Source organism: Harpegnathos saltator, unplaced genomic scaffold (assembly GCF_003227715.2).
Source record: "Harpegnathos saltator strain DR-91 unplaced genomic scaffold, Hsal_v8.6 scaffold115, whole genome shotgun sequence".
NCBI classification, from domain to species: domain Eukaryota; kingdom Metazoa; phylum Arthropoda; class Insecta; order Hymenoptera; family Formicidae; genus Harpegnathos; species Harpegnathos saltator.
The window spans coordinates 1,145,659-1,162,201 of NW_020229890.1; the positions used below are offsets into that span (position 1 = coordinate 1,145,659).

The 16,543-nt window shown below is 42.3% G+C and overlaps 1 protein-coding gene across 2 annotated transcripts in view; it reads right to left on the reverse strand.

The window, feature by feature from the left end:
* The window catches only part of LOC105188294 (transcription factor Adf-1-like), a 118,793-nt gene extending 107,420 nt beyond the window's left edge, over positions 1-11,373 (reverse strand). The window contains exons 1-4 of one of the 2 annotated variants that reach the window (XM_025302981.1): positions 11,273-11,373; positions 11,034-11,157; positions 10,803-10,949; positions 10,561-10,602 (exon numbers count right to left, since the gene is read on the reverse strand). The gene's annotated coding sequence lies outside the window, so the exon portion shown is untranslated. Of the gene's footprint in view, positions 1-10,560; positions 10,603-10,802; positions 11,158-11,272 lie in introns of both variants that reach the window. The other variant, XM_025302974.1, reaches the window with a different exon arrangement.
* Between the last annotated feature and the right edge of the window lie 5,170 nt (positions 11,374-16,543).

Sequence of the window (16,543 nt, forward strand, 5' to 3'; positions counted from 1 at the left end):
CGAGTTCGCACGAACTTCGATATTATGTGATATTGTGGTCAACTTCAATAGCTCACACATCGGGATACTATTTATTTATTTGGAAACTTTTAACTTGCGACATTGAATAATATCCAGAATGTGTTATGAAAATATTCTACGATTATTGCGAAATGGTTCGTACATCTGTTTGTTATCGCACGTGTTATCGTATTATTATTGGCGTAGAACTCGCACATTCGACACCGACAAGCTCAAAAGTGCATTTTCGCGAGATTATTGTTTGCATTTAATAATTGCCCGCTGTGAGATATCGAAAGCGAATGCTGGGGAATATTAAGGAAGTTCAGCTCCGCGTATTTGGTCCGTGATATATCTTCTGATTGGCCGAGCAGACTTGATTACTTGTCCCGATTCCTCAAGGAACTATAGTCGACTTAATTTCAACCGGGAGTCGAGTTCTCTGAGTTTATCTCGTAATACCAGTTTGTGTGCTTTGAATGGATGTCAGGGAATTAAACGAGACCTCGAAATCTACGGGGCGAGAGAGAGAGAGACAGAGGAGGCAGGGGGAGAGGAGAGACCGAAGATCCGAAGTGATTAAAAGAGAAAAAAATATTGTTATGATTATGCATATTGCGGTATTAAAAGGATCAGAGTTAGATTAATTGTTTCTTGTAATTATGTTTCTGTTAATCTATAAGTTGCTCAATCCCTTCGTTATCCTCGTCGAGAGATTGATCGTTCTCCCCTCCTCTTCCCTCCCTCTCTTGTTCGAAAATATTAATACGCGTGGATATACCGTACTAATGCAATACTGCAGTTAGTATCTCCTTCGTAATACATCGTAATATCGCAGTGGTCGATATTATTCCAACATTTCCGATCCATTTACATGAACGCTCAGATATGCCGTTATCGGTTGCTTGATTAAATTTTCTATCCTCCATACTAAATATAAATTTATTACTTGTACGTTTCTAACTATATATACCGAAAAGCTGGAATGGCTGTTATTTCGTAATTTGCAAGTTCCCGAAGCAACGCGCTATATTTGATTAGACACAAATTAATTCTTGCTCTATATTCGAATTATCCAGAAACGACATTAATCACTCTGATTCCACGATATTATTCACACGATATTATTTATTAATTATCTTCATTCATGAATGTAATATATTAGGAACCCGCGAAAATAAGTCGCCAAATCTTGGATAACCTCATTAACCTCTTAGGCACGGCTGAATTTTGCGCGGGGCTGTTTCTCGGCAGAGTTCGACGCGAATTACGCGTAAACGATACAGCACTGCAATGTGTGACGGACAATGCTGTTCTCTACGCGAGCACATTGGAATGAAGTTCTGGATGATTAAATTATAATTTTTCTTAAAGATATGATACATATACTTTAACTTTAAAAATTATAAGGATACGGATCGGCATGTTAAAAAGAGCAAATGGTATATTTATTTAAACGAAAAGCAACAATTCATACCTGACACTGGCGTATCAAAAACAAAGACTGTATATTCTGTCTGTATATTGTTAACACTGTTATAAAATGTTGTGAAGGGAAGAAAGGTGTGAAACAAGACATATGAAAACGATCAGTTAATTCAAACGGTGAGCGAGTGAGTCACTAGAGTGAGCCACACTATAGTGGCGCGTCGTTCAAAAAGATGACATCCGCGAAAGTCACAATAGTGGCGCATCGTGCCTAAGAGGTTAAGTCAAAGAACGTCATTCCTGAGACGGGAAATTAAACAACTAAAGAGCAAGAAACGGTGAATAACGATGACAGATATTTCGATCGAACATGGCACGCGCACTGCTTTGTTATAATTAATAAACGAACATGGTTGAAAATCTCCAACGAATTTTTGCAAGCCCCTAATGTATCCGTGTATCAAGTTAAGGATCAAGGACTGGTCAATCGCATGCAAATCTGTCACGAATGATCATCAAATGATTCGCTCGATTGCACGTCATTACAGATCGTCATGACCGAATACACACCGTGACTATACATCACGATCGCGAGCTAGATCCCGCGAATCCATCTTTCTCGTCGTTCGTCGACGCCTATCACCCGTGTCCGCGCTTTTCCACCTCTTTGAGGCAGTCCTCGCGATCGTAACACAGTCGATCGGCGATCTCGCACTCACACACACACACATATACACACATTCTCTCTTTCTCTCGTCAAGGAGGAGCTAAACGCGAGAATCTTTCATCCGCAGAACCATCAATAACGCGCAACGGGTCCTGAGAGCTATAGGTGTTACGCCGGCTCCACCCAGTTTCTACGCTTCGCCGCTCCCGCTTAACAAGGCAGGTTCAAGTGCCCATTGTCGGGTTATGAATACGGGAAACATGTTCGATCCCCACCTCGATGCACACTCGAGGAGAGCAGTTACAAAATTATGATATATCGCGCGTCACGCTGACGGCTGCGATGACATGCGCGCATGAAAGCGCGAAACGGACTTTCGGACATGGACGCTCTACGGGCGAGAACTTTGCAGCCGTAACTAGAGTTGCAATCTATACCTTTTTTATTTATCCATCAAGGCTTGATTTCGGTCATTTGGACAACAGTGAGCGATGAGGAGCTCATACGGATTAAAGCGCGACGCATTAAGACGCGAGAAAGGGAAAACAAGCTCGGTGTGTGTATGTGTGTTGCTTCTGTCATCTGTTGAAAATTTCCTGTACTTCGACCTTCTCGCTCGATTAAATAAAATCACAGATTGTAATATGTGTTAAAAGATAATTGAACGCTGCGTTTGTAAAATATTTCATCTCTGGGGCCGATGCCATCAACGTTTCTCTTGTACGTCAACAAATATTTGCGTACGAATTAGCAACAGACACGCGAGGTGTTTCGTTTCGAATAAAATATATGAGTGCGCTTGTGTGTTTTCGATGATGTAAAATGCGAGTGTTTGTGTTTGATCTCCCTTCGGAATTTGTTCGACTGTACCTTTCAGGGCATTTTACGATCGCACATGATCGCGTCGCTTATCGGTCCGGCGGCATGCCTGCCTAGCGCTCAACGCTTGATGCAATCAACTTGCGCAGTATTGTCGACCTAATGGACCACAATAATCATCGTCGGAAATGCTCGTTCCGCAAACCTACAAGAGCCGCTCGAAACGGGGAAATTTCACAACGCGCACGACGTCAAGGAAATCCTCACAATGGATTCGCCGCGTAACGCCAAAAGTGGCATATCACGCGTTTATCGAGGCTATAAAGTTCAGCGGGGAAATGAATGCGACCGCCGACTGCGACTCCAGACACGTTACGTTCTCGCGTTAAATTATTAGCTACGAAGGAGCAATGAATATGCAGCGATCCGTGATGAATTCGCAGATTCTCCGACAATAGCCCGGCGATGATCTCGTATTAATTTTAACGCGTAACACGCAAGTAACACGGTGTATTTGTTTCTCGGACATTTAGCGAAAAACGGCCGACAATTAAACGAAAAGACACGCGTTCGTATCGGCTTATATCGATTGAATCACTCTCCTGTCGCAAAATGATGTTATATTGCGAAAATTACGCGTTTATCCGTTGTACGTTGTGCGTATCCGTATACTTATTAATCAGTTATGTCGATTGCACGTACCGTCATTCGGCGTGTTTACCGCCTCTCTGCGACGAGCCGGTTTATAGCGCGCGTTCTGTGTGATGCATTTTAATCGCGGTAATATCGTCACGATAATTATTGGCTCCCTACACGAAATGCATTTGTACCGTAACTTCTCTCCTCGGACAACAATCGTCGCCGAGCTGATCACCCTCGTCATGCATTCCAGATGCTTCGGTCCCCCGGTGTTGTTTGCGCAAGTTGCATCCACCCTCAGTGTCCCCTCGCTATCTAATTTAATAAACGTCCCCGCGTAGAGAGAAGGAAAAGCGGAGGGGTTGCGGTTCGTCATCGGAAGAATGGCGATTCGCCGCTTACGCGCCGGCCGTCTCCGGCCGGCGAGTACCTCCTTTCGCTCGCGCACTTCGTCGGCGGCCCCGGAATGTTCAATTTGTACATACTTTGCACTTAATGTCGCACGCTGACATCCTATCGCGATAATGCCTGAACATTATCGAATGACGTAGCGATGCGGAATTTATCGACGCGTCCGGAATGAATTTGCGAATAAAACAGCCGCTCGCCGAGCATATTTCGCGATTAATCACGCGGGAAATGACGCTCCGCATTAATTGCGCGACGTTTCTGCGTGTCACGTGTACGCGACGGACAACTGTTAAATGTCAAAGGGCGCATTAAAGTATAAGAGATGGCGATCGATCGATGCGCGCGATCGTATCTGCTGATAGCAAGGAATAAACTGAACGTCGAGTCGTAACAGGCGAAGCGTAAGCAAAGCGAGAGAAAATACCGATGGGATGTAATATTCCTTTAATATGTATCGAAATAAAACTATAATACGTGTATCGAAATAAAATTATATATTAACTTAGCCGTTGTAACGATCGATTGTGATTACAGCGATAACGTTTTATTTCCACAAAATAATGGTGCTCTCGTGCGCATATAATTTCTTTCTTGCCGGACGATCGTTGATATATTGTTACACGCACATTGCATATTAAACTGCGTCGACTGTTTTACGCGAAGTCGACGAAGGTGCACGCGATTTGAAGTCCGCGATTGAAAGTCCGACTTTCGTACTCGACTGTCAGCCATTATTATCTCGCTGTTAGCAAGTTTCGCAGCTAAAGAGGGATTTCGAATTTCAATTTCTCGACGGAGAAAAGTACGAGTCACGACGGAGCTCTCCGTGGCAGAGGACACGACGCTATCAAGGCGAATAAAACACCTGTTCGCTGAGCTCGGCGCATCGACATCTTTCTTGGCTTTTACGAGCGATCGCGACACTGCGCAGTACTCCTAATACTACGTCATTTCTATTAAGTACTCCCTTTCAGGATTAGTACCGAATAGTCGAGCTCCTCGTATTCCCCGTGTACACTCGATAAATCGCACAAAATTGCAAATCACTCGATCTCTCGTTTTGCCATTCTCTATTTCTCGCATAGTTTTATTTCATTACTTTTATCGATAACCGCAAGATATTTGCGGTTTCGAATTTTTTACAGAGCTATTATATTCATATCGTGGATAATTGAACGAAGTCTTATATTTTTTAAACTATCTATCTAATTTATGGAAAAATCCGTGGCCGAGATAGCAACCTGTAGCTCTGCTGCTATTTTATCAAAGACGTCAAGCAATGGACTACTTTCATAGCAGTGCCAATAAAAAGACTCACGGAAGAGAGCAGTCGTGCTCTCGGTCGCCCGTAGAGCTTAAGAAACTCTGACAAATAAAGATTTATGACTGGGAGAAGCTGGTTGATCACGGAGCGAGGAACGGTCGGAAGTGGGAAAAATAAATCCCAACATTAAAAATTATTAAAGCGCCATAATCGCATACTCCTTTCTTTCTATTGCTGGAAATATTCTTCTACTCGAGAGCATGCAAATAGCGGCAACAGTCATATAATTGATGTAATTAATTCGCACGACGTGAAATATTTTCTGGCGCTCATTCTGGATATCATTGCAATTCGACATAATTCAAAATTACAACGATGTAATTACATTTTTCGTTTTAATGCTTCGCTTACCGACGACATTAATTAAAATAAAATATCGAAAGCACTTGAAAAATTTTCATCAGAAAATTCAATAGTGAAGCCGAGCAAGCAGATATTGCAGTATCATCGTTGATGGAACGCGTGATACCGACGCATATTTTTTAAAGAATTCCTTCAGCGAGTCTCTCGTGACTTCCTTCCCATTGGCTCTATTTCTCACTTTATGTATCATCTATGTGATAAAGATATGCAAATCCAAAGGAAACGTCGTTTCATCTCCCGTGGTGGGCGTAAAAAGGACGCGCACGTGTAGTAGTTACGCACAGACGAGTTACCATTTACCGACGCACTTGGTTTCTTTATTAGGAATGATATAGTGTGCATATGTGTGCGCGTGCGCGTGTGGGAGTAGAGTAGGCAGTGTTATTGTCAGACGTTGCGTCTTTCTTCTGATGGTAAATTTCGATCGACGCATTAGAGTGCCTTGGTTCGTGAGAAAAATACACAAGCCCTTTGACATATATACTGGCTCGGAAATTGCGGGGTTCCGCCGATATTTTCGCTCTTGACATTTTTCACACCCGTTAGAGAAAGACCCGATAGAGAAAAAGGAAGAGAGAAAAGGGGAAGAGAGAGAGAGAGAGAGAGAGAGAGAGAGAGAGAGAGAGAGAGAGAGAGAGAGAGAGAGAGAGAGAGAGAGAGAGAGAGAGAGAGAGAGAGAGAGAGAGAGAGAGAGAGAGAGAGAGAGAGAGAGAGAGAGAGAGAGAGAGAGAGAGAGAAAGGAATAACTAATAAAATCCTGTCTCGTAATTCCGGTCTGGATATTAATTTTTTACAAAATATCAATCTCAACAAAATATTAATTTCATATTTTATCAGGGGAATATTTAACGATTAAAAACGGTTTACCATGAAATTTTTCCTACGAACAGATGAATTCCAGACATGGGGACTCTTTGTGTACTCAAGGAATTCGTATTCATTGTCACGAAGCTTCTCCTGGGGATATAATCGTCTCGTCTTTTGCGACGGGGCGTCGTCAATTATTCTACAATTTACTTCTCGTTGCCCGCGCGTGTTTTTAGTCGGCTCCGAGGCGGCCTTTTTGTTTACTCAGGCAGGAGCATGTAATTTTTCAAGGATCACCGAATCGCTCTTCAGGGTAAGCAATAGGATCATCCTTAAACCTTCTCCACAGGCTACTTGCCTTTCGACTTTCGCATAGAATTACCACCTCGAGCAACACTCACAATAATGTCCTGCGGTTTCTCAGACCACAACGTGGGTGCTGGCCCCGAGTCGCCATGCCCATGAGCACGAGAAGGACGCGATTCGTTCGACCTTTCATTCATTGCGCGGCCGATGAATGAAACCAGGACAGACACTTGGCCTTTTGGGCGTCCCGGAAACGTTCTCAGTTGGTAAGTCAAACCCCGTCGCCACCCTTGAGGATGCTCAAGCCATTGTCCCTGTCCTCCCTTCCCGCCTTGCTTCTCTTTCTATCTACCAGTTGCATTTTATTATTATGTGCGCGGAAGTTCGAGAAAAAAATCCCATTGGTGTGAGAAATTTGAATTTTACGCGCTCGCCGAATCGTTTTCGTACCTGCGTCGCCCGGGATTCTTCTGAGCTACAGGTACTCCAGGCTCACAATGACGACGTCTCGAGCACTTGTGAATGAAACTCTTACTACGGGGCCCGAGCCGAGAAGAAGAGATTTTACCATCTGGTCAGTCGGACTTACTACGAGGATAATAACGGCCACTCGGGGGTCATTGAAACCGACGATGATCCCGCCAGAGTCCGAGGTTTTTATGTCCCGTTTATTTACGGTGTCTCGAAAGAGAGAGAAGAGGGTGGGGGGAGGGGGGAGGGGCGGCACGCAGAACCAGTGGCAAAGATGATCGGGCCCGACGCGGACACGTGTTTCACGGGATCAGCGAGAGAAGTCCCGTTCGCTCGACGACAAAGTGAAAGAAGATCGACCCGGCCGGCGTTGTCCTTCCACCGGGAGCTCGCGAAGGAGGCATGGCCGGTTATCGATTTCGTATTAGCGCTCGCAGACGGTGAGAACGAGGGTATTTCTCGTAAACTCACGTCGGACCGGCGCGCTACCGGTGTTCTTTCCCGGTGTTTTTTTTCTCGCGTTTATAGTCGCGATGTTATGGACCTTGCCCCCTCCGTTCGACCGAGCGTTTTACGGTGTGCACATAAGCGCCGGACTTTTTTATGCTTTATTAATAGTTTAATAAAAGGGTGGCCAGTGGAGATCGCAACGCTGAAAGTCGATGTTTTATGCGCCGTAAACGGAAATTCCGGCCGACCGAAAGGGACGAGAGAATTTTTATCGAAAGAGCGGATATTTTTCACGTGTGGCAATACGTTTGAAAGATATTTCACCTTCGCTGACGTCCTTTAATGACGTCTTTTTCGGCTTTTTCGCTTCTCTCAAACGCGTTATTTGCTTTTCATTTCGTATCCGTGTTTACTTTTTTATTATGTAATGATAACGATACATTTTATATTTACGATCGAATCTTTTGCATTAGAGTTACATTTCCGATATCTTCTGTTGGACCGCGGAAAATAACTCGACGTTTTTGAGGTTGGTGATCGCAGAAAGATACGTGAGTGTCAGGTGCCATCGCACGAGAGATCGATTTCCTCGTTTAATTCGTCGTTAGTGGCAGGCGATACCACAGGTGACGCAATTTATGGCGATACCGCGAACGCGATCTTCGGGGACATGGGTAAAACGAGTCGACATAAATGTGAAGATGTGTGTATGAGTGGTATATATCGATGAGTGGTTTACGTGAGATACTCCCCTGCGATACACGATATCTGTATCCGATATCCATTGGAAGGAAATAAATTAGCAAACTTTTTATCTTCGCAAAAGAGAAATACCCATTTAATTTGTCATGATCTGAAGTGGTGCGTAAATACTATCGCGATAAATCGAGTGACTAAAAATATATTCTGCGGAATTCAATCATTTGATGGTCTTGCACGTTTTTACAAATATATATCTCTTTTACAGATATGTATCTCTTAGTTGAAAATAGCGTGTTGTCCGATAAGTTCGTAGAGATTTTTGCGAAATATGTCAAGCATGACATTTCTCTAGTTAGACATATTCAATTTATTGACATTCATTCAATAATGATATTCAATATTGATCGTTTTTCTTTTTCCATAACAAGCCATAAAAAGAAGAAAATAAAGTCTCTCTCTCTCTCTCTCTCTAATTGTAAAAATATCAGCTAAATTTTCTTTAAAAATCCGTACGAATCATCCAGTATATGTATGTTATAAAAATATTATATTGTTATTTTTGGAAATATATAAATTAATAGGGGAAAATATTAAAAATTTGAAAAACGCTATCGATTTAAATACGTGTACTCGATTACATTAGTATTCAATCTCTAAGATTCTGTGTACGTAGTTAAAGGTTAATCTTTTAATCTCTCTTCGAGCTATCTTTAAATATGTAAAAAATTTAAAGATCGTTCCTCTGTACAAGAAAAAAAAAAAATACGTTTCATATTCCAGCAGTAATGCGATTATACGCTAACAGCGTCGTTTCGAATTGCCCACGATTTTTTATTTTAACTTTTTAATCTTAAATTATTATAAGCATTATAATAATTCTATAAATTATATGTATGTATATATATAAACTTTTAAAGCCTAATATTATAATTATAAAAGCTCATTAATATGCAATATTGATCTTCAAATCCTTTTCATTAATCTTACAAAGTCATTATTAACGCAGTAATCTTTCTCATCAATGCGATTTATATACTGCATGCACTAAATATAAATATAAATATATGTGGAGTGTACAAGTATACACTCACCATTGCTCTTTGACACATCCTGCGATGTCCAGACTTCCAAATGCAGGTTCTCAGTATCCTACCTTCCAAGCGTGCAATCGTCGTTTCATGTCGGTTTCATTTCACTTTATTGCACTGCGATCCGGACCGCGATAGTACTTTACGTTTAACGATTGGATGAAAAGACGAGATAAATCGCAGCGAGTCGTGAAGTACGTGAAAAAATTATAAACCGGAAATTACGACGCTCTCGATAAGGTCGAGTAAAAAAAATGAAAATATTCCGTTTCGTAAATATTTATAATTTAGCAAAAGACGAGATTCTTGCTTCACGGAAATTCTATATTTTCACTCTAGTCTTAAATATAAACTTCGATTTTCACCGGAATGACTTTACTACCTTCTTCACGTGTAAAAAATAACGAAGTTAGCGCGATCATAACAACTACAATTTCGCGAATTTCGCGTGTTCGCGCAATTTTGATACGCAATTTTAATGCATATTTTGGTATATAATTCTGGTACACAATTTTGGCGCACTATTAATACATATTACATATCGCTTGAAACAATTAGAGAATCATGTTGAACAAATAGCTCCGTTTAATAATTCACTATTTTGAACTAAATATAATAAATGTTAAATGTGTATCTCTGTATGTAGGTTTAATAAGTTAATAAATTAAATAAAAAATAATGTGATAAAAATAAAATGATTGTTTATAAAAACGATCCCCTAAGTGTCTCGAGTTTCTTACATACGTTTCAAAACTCAACACTGAGAGAAAAATATTTGATATTTTTTTGTAATTATAAATGTATAATAAAATAATTGTAATTTAAAAAAGTTATTTTTGCAGTAAGTGTTTCTATAGTAATATTGATAATTATATTATATGCATATAGTTACATTGCTTTTTTATTGGAACTCAAAACAAATAAGGTTAGCGTTACAAATGAGACAAATAATTTTAATGAGATTTATAATTTTCTTTCTCTCCGTGTATATATGCAATAGTACTACAAGCTAAGTAAATCGCATTGATTTTTAATATTACAATCACTAATAGATCCATCACCTGAAATCTTTGCTTTTGACTCACCGATTTCCGGAAACTCAGGAATAACTACGTTCTGCTACAGTTCTGGAACAAACAGATACAACATCTCCGATTAGACACACGACTTAAAGCGACTTAAAGACGAGAAAAGCACGCGTGGGTATAGCCCTGTTAACCTCTTATGATCGTTGTGACTAAATACTACTTACTTAGATAACTTAAATTTAGTTTTCGATCGCAAAAGGTTAATAAGTAGTAGAATGCAACAAGTCTTTTAACCTTACCTCGAAGCCGACTCCGCTCGGCCCGAACCGGATCCTCCGGTACAGCAATCGCATCCGCCGAAATTGCAAGTTGTAGTTCCGGACACTCACTGGACACTCGCGTAAACACAGTTCGGTCGGGGAAACGCGCGTCAATTAACTCTTAGACTGCAAACGATGCAAACATACATGAGACGAAAACGTTCACAAATAGCTGACGGCGCTTAAATATATCTGACATTCAATGCCCACCGTGTGTAAAAGCGTCTTTAGGCGTCCTCATTCATTAACATGCGCGAAAGTGCGATGCGAAAGCATCGTTACAATTAGCGTTAACTTCACACCGTATGCAGTGATCATTTCACTTCCGTGCGACCTGCGGCGATTTAAAGGTTATAAAAGGTTAATTCGATACCGACGAAAGTCCGATTAAGTATCCCGAGATTCGACGAAATATTTGAATTTCTTGAGAGGAATAGCAACTAACTCACCGATAGCCCACGTAGTATGCGTGGTGTCACACGGCATTCTGAAATGTAAAGGAAATATTCGAGAATATATACACGAGTGTAAGTTCAACCGTCTTGCATCAGGCGATACCATCCATGAAAGACCAAAATATTTTGAGTGATTTCTTTCGATCGTTCAGTGGTAACGACGTGTGAGACACTTCACGGGAGATGATGTAACTATCTCTCCGCGTTGTTTTGGTACTTTTATACATCTCGCACTAGTTCGTGACCGAATGATTACGACTTGTGCCGAGAAATGCCGAATATATCGCGACGTAGATTCGGCACGTACGTCTGTCGCAATTCTCATTGAGTGATTAAAATATTTTTTGTCGGTTTTTGAAATATTGCTGAATGTTGTACAACTTGTTTTGTTGATCATTACGAAAAATACACCGCGGTTCTAAATGCAGCAGTATTTTCCAACATTTGTCGACATGTTTCATCGGATTCACGCGCGCGCGCGCGCGCGTCGGTCTAATTTAACCTAACCTATTTTGCGTTTCTCCGATTGAATTCGAATCCTCAACCTACGCGAGTGTCAGTACCACAATCGAATAGCCGGAGTGTCGTGATGGAGCAGAGGAAAACAAGATCGCAAAATTGAGAAGCCAGGACGAAGGACACAGGATGCCGGAATATAGGCAGCGATCTCCGTCATGTATCTCCAGGTATGTGAAATAATTTATTACAGACGATGTTTCGATTTTAATGGATACTCGACTAACCTGCCAAAAATAAAGATATCCGAATCGAAATTTAGATCGATATTTACAGCTGACCGTTATTTGATAAATAATTATAGCTTCATGAATATTAGATTGCCTATCGCACAATTTTTTGGTACTTGCGTATTCATTTTAAAAAACATGAGAAACACCAATCTTTAAATCTCGAGGTTCTCCATTGGGGTCCATCGAGTTCGATGGAATTTGCGGGGTCCATGTAGAATCTAAGTCTCGATTCGGGAAAGAGAAGATATGGCAGCGACTTCTCGCTTGAAAAAAAAGCACCATTTGCATCTTTCGTCCTCTCGGCACACTGCGTGATACCCGAGATTCGCTCACATCGGTGAGACAGAAAACACGATCGCCGAGGTGTAGCAGCGATTTTATCGGGAATGCAGCATTTCCTTTCTCTCCCGGGGGAGAAATTTCACGGGAAGCATGCCCGCGGGAGTTCCGCGAATCAATTTAGTCGCGCGGTGGTTGCGATAGAAAGGACGTTGGATCCATTTTTGTCGCGCACTGCAAGAATTTCTTTGTGGCGCGCGAGCGTCGGAAGAATGCGAATCGGGAATGTTTCGGAGCATCGCGGTGAGAAGGGGAAGCTCGAGCAATTTCCGCTCTTTGTGAACGATGCGACTCGCGATGAAACCATAATCGGCTGCGTCACCGTCCGCATTGACCCTCGACTTTTTCGCTCATGGAAACTGCATCATGCGCGGAGGAGTGAAACCGATCAGACAGACGCGTCGACGAATGGAACAGTGTCATTACGCTCCGCCATCGCGCTCGTCAGGTGATGCACTTAATTGCCAGTTAATTGTCGGTTCTACGCGTGAGATGTATCGCACCATGTGCGTCCGCGGGTCGATTAATCTTTCGAAGGATATGAATGGAAATCGACACGTATGGGGAGATGGAGTTTCACTGTATTGTTCTTGCGTTTCTTTTTATGCCTACAAAACACAGCGCATTCTACGGGCGAAATACAGTTTCTGTGTCTAGCTTTTGAAGCTGTCACTCATACGATAGGCGAAATTTCGCCAGCCAAAAGTTTAAATGTATAGAAAAAGCTTCGTCTCGCGAGGATAATTTGTTTAACCTTCGACACTAAATAATCGTAATTTTCGTCTGAGTCAGATGAGTTTGATCGTTTGTAGAAGTAAACTCGACATCGTTTATCTCAGGAACCAACGTCTCGCAGAGATGATTTCGCCTCGAAGTCATCTCGTTAAAAACCGGGCGAGTTTCTTCCGCCCCTGGCAAAACCAGACGAGTGTGACTTACGACAGCATGATTTGCTGGTAAACAAACCGCATGACTGTCTGCATTTTTTGCCGGCCATGGTTCTTCTACGAACATGGTTGGCATTCTATTTACCGGCGAGATCATTTCTCGCGGTGAAATGGTAGCAGCGCGCGGAGACGCATTCGCGGAAGGAGCGGTCCGCTTTAAAAATGCCCTCAACCGCTTTCGACTTACCCTCTCGCTCGCGGACAGCTCGCTGATTTGTATGTTTTTTACTGAGCACCAAATAACGTTTTCACGAATAAGTCGAGTGGTAGAAGCGCGGCGAAATTTTCAACAGTTGCGACTGCAGTTCCTTTTCCGCTCTGTAGATTGGAATATTAATAAACATTTCTGAGCGCGTGGGGTGTTGGGTATAGCATCAAGCTGTTCCGAGACGAAAGTGTTTAGTTTTTAGGTTGTGAAATTTGAAATTTTATAATTGCGCACTTTCTCAGGTCGTTTAATGAAAATTTGAATTAATTGGAATGAATGAACAAATGTTTGAGTGAGGAAACATTTCAGAACGTTTACATACGTGTCGTTATTGATTTTGTTTCCGAAGGGAAAAATGCGGCAGAAAGTAGGTTTATTTTCAGTTAATTTTAATTTTCGGGACGGCCCTTAATACGTTAAATTAACTCGCAGGTACCGTGCGGCTTTCGCTGACAAATGGGAATCCGCGGAAAAGTTCTGCGTAAAAAACGAGCCCGGGATTTCGTTGTGTTCTGCGATAAAATTCGACGATTTATCGCGCGAGACGTATACCTCGTGGCTATATCACTCTCCGGAGATTCTGGAGATAAGAGGAAGTAAATCGCGAGCCGCGGTGCCGGGAATTTCAAAAGAGCGATATCAGACTAAAATTTAAGATCCATGCCGGAGACATATTTATAAAACGAAATTGTTTCACAGTTAAATTGCGTGTGAGTTAAGCCGCCTTAAGCGGTTGTAAATTTACGTGTACTGCCTGCGTAAAATTGACGTTGAGTCGTATTTAAAAATTGAGGGCTCGCTCACGCTACTTCACTTCCATTTCCACACTAATCCGTACGCCGGTAAACACTTTCTCCCTGGCACGGTTGAATTATTTTTCTTTCGTTGTCCGCCTTCGACATCTGAATGAAAGGACCGTTATAAAAATAAATATATAATTATTGTGTATTTATATAAATGAGTATTCTCGTGTGCTCTCATTAGCTTGGTAAAGTTATTTCTCCACGCAAGTGTTGCATTACATATATTATGGCAATTTGATAGCGCTGCTGAGGAGGGCTTAAATGAACCGAAACTACAGGCATTAAGTTATCAAACTCTAAAAGGCCGGTAATACCTGTAACTTAGTTCCTCATCGGCTTCTTTCGCAGTTAATAATTGACTGGATACTGCCTACGTTGCTCTGAAATGCTCTGAAATGGAGCTGCATTTTATGATTATCAAGCGCATTAATATCATTGAAACGCTTATATTTAAAACTAGTGAGATGAAATAAGCGGAAATTGACTAACGCGCATACACGCACACACGTACAGCCGCAATTTCACGGTTCGCGGTGCGATTTACGTTAATAAATTGCGAACACTTCTCACCATACGCGTCATTTGTTGGCTTCGCGGTTGTAATCGTTTGTCGATACGAACGCAACGGACCTGCTGTGTTCTCGCGTGCAATTGTAATTCCGCCCCCGAATTACTTAAATTCTGCTCTAATTGCGAGTCCTTGTACAATAATGATTCCATTACACCGCAGCGTATCAAAGTCGTTATTGCGTTTACCACGATTGGTCGTGTAGTGAACGATGCACTCTTGTGTTCATTAGTACGCGCTTCGATACGATTTACCAGTTATCCTCGAAGTATACAATAAATTCGCGATACGTTGAAAATATAGGAGAAAATCAAACGAGGTGTATCGGAAGACGCGGTTGAGTGGAAATTACATTATCGATCTAGAAGTTTCGATAAAGAGAGAGAGAGAGAGAGAGAGAGAGAGAGAGAGAGAGAGAAGATCGATCAAGAGAGTTTTCAATTTTATACAGAAGTAATATTTCCACAAAGTTTCGTGCGATGTGCGCGCACACCAAAGCGGAAGCCAATAAGTGCCTCGCACTTATTCCGCAAATACGGTGAACGAAAAAGATCGGGTCGAGATTTATAGGCCGATGCGGTGCCAAGTACGGGGTATGGCTCGACGAAGCGTGTTGGAAGTTGGAAGAAAAAAAAAGAACAAGAAGAGAGGAATGACTTTACGTGAAGGAGAAGGGAAGCGAAGAGTGAAGAGACGGGGGGAGGAAATGGGGTGGAGTGCATCTGCGGCTGGCTCGTTCGGTTTCGCGTTCGTATTTTCCCGCTGCACTCACGCAAACGACGGCTTAACCGAGCCGCGACCACCGTGCATGCCTCCATACACGCGTAAGTGCGAGTTTTTGCTTCTCGTCGGTCTTTCTTGTGCACGCTCAGTTGTATCGACGACGACGACGATGCCGATGATGCACTGCGAGGAGACGCCCGCCGTTTGTGAGACGTGTCCTCCTCGAGAGGCGTGAAATCCTTGGCGCTTTTCGGAGATCCTCGAGAGATCCACCATGTCGAATCTCGATGGGGGGCTTTATTGCGCGTCCGACAAATCGCTCGGCCCTGACGCGGGAAATCGGCGTGGAACGAGGCGGCAGCTGGCGAAGACTTTCGCCGACTTTTGCAGACAGTTTTTCAGTGCTTTGCTCTGAAGAACGATGACGAGGCTTGTCGAATTATCGCGGTCGGAAGCGCATCATCGCAGTTACGGCCGTGTCGTTACGACGAAATCATGTTGTTAATTCTTTAAACGATATATTCGTTGTAGACGTTGGAGGAGAAATTGCTGTTACAGTGAAACGTTTATTAATACATACGTGTAGCGATAAACGCTAAGAAGTAGCTCTTGTTGTAACTGGAAAGTGCACGCTCAAGAGCTTCAAAACGACCCGCTTTCCTGGGCTTTCAGTTAGTGTCCACCGAGGAAACACGAATAAAAGGATCCGAGTTGCCTAGTTGGAAAATGCTCTTACTCAACTCGAGAATGGTACTCGAGCGAGTACACATATATATCCATTCTGGTCATTTGAAAAAAAAAGAAAACCAGCGAAACTTTTATTGCGCGCGCGCGCGAGATAGAATTCATAAGGATAACCATATCATCTCATCATCGACGAAAACATATCTCGCGTGCGGGATTTCCGTTACGACCGCGCGTGGTCGTT